Below are 4,749 nucleotides of genomic sequence, written 5' to 3'. Positions count from 1 at the left end.
GCTATTCCACATCTTATTTCAGGGAAGCCCACGGAGCGGTTCTGAAAGAACGTAGTGGTGAACGAAGTTGACTTTGACTTATAGGATTTCTCCTTCTCTTAGCTGAAGGCTTATCCATGAATCCGGACTTGAAGAACTTGAGGGCATAGGATTCAATCCAACCACAGGTTCTCCCTATGGCTACCTTGTTGCGAACGAAAGACCGGATCTCTTTTCTTCCAGCAATCTTCTTTTGATGAGAAAAATGAAAGAAGAGAAAGAACTGGGAGTTGGCGCCTGCATAACTGCTTGCTTGCTTACCAAGCCATCCTAGCAAGCTCCCCCAGTTCGATTATGATTCTTGACTTGACTTATTATAAAAACAACTCACTATCCAAATGAAAGACGATCGATTATCTACCCAAGAAGATAGAGAGTCCTACATACAAGAAAAAGTCACAAATAGAGTTGAACCAAGTAACAATGCAAAGGCATAATGATAGTAGGGTCGGGATATCCCCGCCCTCCGAACCGGACGTGAGGGTCTCCCCTCATCTGGCTCTCTGCAGGGGAATCTCCACTCACTGCTTCCCCTAATATCCTCCCTTTACCACATCACGGGGGTTTACAGAAGATCCCAGAGGCTCGCTCGGAAAGGCTGCTATACCATACCTTTTGACTTAACTCTACTCTAGTAGTCACTAGACTCACTATAGTAGTCCGTCCGGCTGCTCTTGCTGAAATCATTACTCTTCATTCTCCCGTGCTCTAGCAATTGTGCTCCCTAGACCACTACCATGTACTTAGGTAGGGACAATCAATCCGGGAATCTAGGAATGAATGGGGATCCCTATCAATATCAAAATGAAGAAAATAGAATGAAATAGATTACCTTTCTCTCCCTCAATAGATGTAGCTGGTCTGATACGGTACAGTATAATACGAGACAATGGAATGCAATGGGATAGATGGTAGAGGGCTGTCTGCGCCCAAAAGCGATGATTCACTTGTCCCCTTGTCCATATGGACCTCGTGGCATACAACCGAAACGACTCCCGCTAGATAGCCGCCCCTTTCTCTCTTTTTACAGCCTCGTGGACGGACAAGGTAAGTTACAAAACGCGGCAGTGAAGGCTCGCGAAGTAGGCAGCAAGCAAGAGCTTCTATTAGTCAAGCGCTAGCGCGCCCCTCTCTCTAAAGGGGCGTAAGCACTTTACTCGCTAGGGGATGGGATTCATTCACTTGCATTCCTGCTAGCACTACAAAAAGCACCGGTCTTAACGCCCCTACTACTACTGTGCAGCCTTTCCTCGGGTTCGTAGATTCGGGTTTCCCGTTTACCCACAACGGAGGAGCCGCCCCAACCAGGCAGGTGGCCACGGGTCATAACGCACTCTTCGCACAATAAATCCACTTTGAAGTTTACTTATTCGCTCGACCAATCGTCGGAATGTGTACGAGATACCATAAGGGCCCAATATCTCAATAGCACCTTTGTCTAAAGCTTCAAATGAAACTTCATATCCGAAACGTAGGAACGATCTGACTAGAAAGTCATTAAAAACTTGATCGAAGAACCAGCGTTTATTGAAGAAGCTATAGAGTCGATTACAAAAAGTACTAGTTTGAAAGGCTCGTTGGAATTGATCTGCTACTGGATTTACATTATACGCAACAGAAGCACCTGAAATACTAAACGGAATAGGTATTAGTTTGTTAATGGTTGGAGCAGCAAACTCGGATTCGGCAAGAATCTCATTTTTTGGTAGTATGAAGGGGGAATTGGCCCAAAAATTGGAAAGGGGTCAAGACGCTGTCGGGCGCCGGAGGCTGACTCAAGTGCCCCTCGAACCGCGCGAAATGGTCGCCTATTACACGGCTCACTAACTCTTCCTGGAGTGCTGGTACCTATTATTCGTCGGCGGGGGCTGTCCGGAAGATTGGTCCGCTCCGCAAAGCTTAGCTTTTCGGTTCCCTCCCCCTATGTGGGAGGCCTGATTACCAGTCTGCCTCCTTTCTCTTGAGGGATTATCTAATCCTCGAGCACCTGCTTTCTTTGTGTTCTGCACCGGCGCTCACCGGATGTATCACTCATCCTGCTCCTAAGGTAAGGAGTCTTCTATCTTTATGGGAAGGATTAGAATCGCTCGGGAATTCCTTGATAATGATAATGACTTTGCCAGGTTCTAGGGGCTTTCTTTTTTGTCGATCGAGCCGCTCTCCCTCATTCCACTCGTCCAGCCCTCTTCACGAACTTGTACAATCGACGCCACAGATAGCCAACTCTATTATCGAAAAAATCAGGAAAGGGGCGACGATTTGGCACCAGATATCCGGAGGTGTGGAAAGAGCATAGAAGGGGCTTTTCTTGTTTAGTAAAGTCTCGCTTTTTGATAGGAGTAGGTGCGGCACGGCACTCTTCATTCGAAACTAATGAATGTCAGGTCGGGGCTTTCTGCCTTGTTATTCAAAAGGGGGTTGGGTAAAGCAAACTCCCTCCTTGGACGAGCACGGGCTTAGTCAAGTAAAACCGGGTTGCGCTGCTGGAATTTCTATCTACGAATAGCTCCATGGATCTCATCGGAAATGTTTGATGCTTCTTGGGGCTTCTTTGGCGACCGTGAAGTCACCGGATGAATTGCCGAGTAGATAGATCAGATCCGAATGCGGCTGTTGCTCCGCGGCAATAAGGACTCGACCCGCTCCAACCCAACCCGGGGCACCATAGCATGTCGGGAATAAGGGGGGACATACTGGACGTAACCACTCCCTTGGTTAGAGGCTGAGGTTGAAAATACCTCAGCTGTACCAAAACAGGGGGAGAATCTTTCTGTTGCCAACATTGTGAGCGATGAGGTGGAGGGGGAAGATATATTGAAAAATTTGTGTGACATGTATGGTGAAAGTGATGAGGATGATGATATTGGAGAAAAGAGGATTGATGATTGTGGTTAAGACGCAGATGAGTTTGATGGAGGAGAACAAAACTATGATATAAATGAGGAAGTGATTGTGAATGTGGTGGAAAGGTGGTTGACAAGGAAGTGGATGCTAATATGAATGTGGATGATAAACAAACTTATAATATTCTAACTACTGAGCCAGAGCAACTGATGCTATTAGTACAAAGCCACAAGCTGATGTTATTATGGATAAAGGAAGAGATACTGAGGAGGTAGTGTTGGCTGTGGAAGATATAAATGATGAAACTTCCAAGAAGGTTGATGTTGTAGATGAGGAGATAAGAGACTCAGGATGATATTGAATGTTTTCCCAGTGAATCTGATGGGGTGAGGGAATCTGATAAAGAAAGGAGGAGGATCAAGGGCAAATCAGTAGATGAAAATGAAGAACAATTGCAGCCCCTTGGATACTACAATGAAGAGGTCTAATGATTATGTGTTATATATTCATGAAACTGATGAACAAGCTTACAAACGGCATGCTAATACATTGATTGAGATGATGGAGAGGGAAAGAATTGCTAGATGGAGAGGGAAATAATTGCTAGATCCCTGACTGAGCAAGAGTTTGTACAACAAGAAACTCTATTCTAAGAGGCTCAGATTGTCAAAACACTAAATGAAGAGGGGGAGCTAGACCAGGAGGTGATAGAGGGGCTGAAAAAATTGAAACAAATTGAAGAGGTTGATAATACCTTAGCCCTGGTCATGTACCAGTTTAAACAAGCCAACTTGAAAGATAATTAGTGACTGATGATGTTGTAGAATCTGTACTTAGAAATGGTTAAAGCATGCTGAAGAAGTGTCAAAGGAGGAAAATATTTGGGCAACAGATAGAGAAAGAAAATTTGAAAAGAAATATCAAAGGAGGAAGATAAGGTATGATGGGAGAACTGATGATTATGATGATGAGCCAAAGAAGCAAAAGACAACTGAATATCAGAAGGCTGAATGTATTGTTGAATGTCCAAAGGACAATCCTGTGAAGGCTGTTCGTCTACAAACTGTCATGCCAGATGCTTTTGTGAATGAACCAAGAATTGAGGCTCTGGATGATCTTTCTGATGAGGATGATGACACTGTTGACTCCCCAAATATTGAAATGATAGATGAACACATGGAGAATATACAGACAATGTTGGATAATACAAGGAGAAATCATCCATTGATTCTAAGTTTGATTAAGCACGGTTACAAGTTTGAAACCTTGGCTCCAAGGTCTGATGAGGAGCCGCAGGAGTTGATTGATGGTTAATTGTGAGATATTAAAAGGAAGATGGAGAAAAAGAACTGTGATTCATTGAAGTTCAGAACTTATTTGAAAATGCATGGATTGTCTAATAAGGATTTAAGCAAAATGATGTTTGATGAGCTTGAAAACCACTATAATATGACTGTTGAACGGGTGAAGAGAGAAAAATTGGAAAGAATGAAAAAGGAAACAAAACCAAAGGAAAAGATTGAAGACTTATATAATAGGTTTGGAGGTGAATGCAAATACATAATTGACAAAGGAATTGGTATGGAAGTGGTTGACGGTCTTACTAGAGAACAAGTTGAGACTGACTTCAGAAGGTTCTCAAGAAAAGATGACTTTGAAAGGACAACAAAAAGGCCAAGAGTTGTCACTCTGGCTGAGAAGGAGAAGGCTGAAAAGAAGAAACTGTGGGAAAATGAATAGATTATCTTGTTTCATAGGTTGATGGAGCCACAGGGAAGAGGGGTTGAAACGAAAAATTTGAGTAAATCTGATAAGCTATCAATGCTTGAAGTTTAAATAAAGAAAGATAATCAAGCAAAGCCTTTA

This window comes from Bidens hawaiensis, unplaced genomic scaffold (assembly GCF_021521415.1).
Source record: "Bidens hawaiensis isolate Kalapana, Puna unplaced genomic scaffold, B.hawaiensis_p1.1 tig00058917_1, whole genome shotgun sequence".
NCBI lineage: Eukaryota > Viridiplantae > Streptophyta > Magnoliopsida > Asterales > Asteraceae > Bidens > Bidens hawaiensis.
This window is presented reverse-complemented; position numbering follows the sequence as displayed.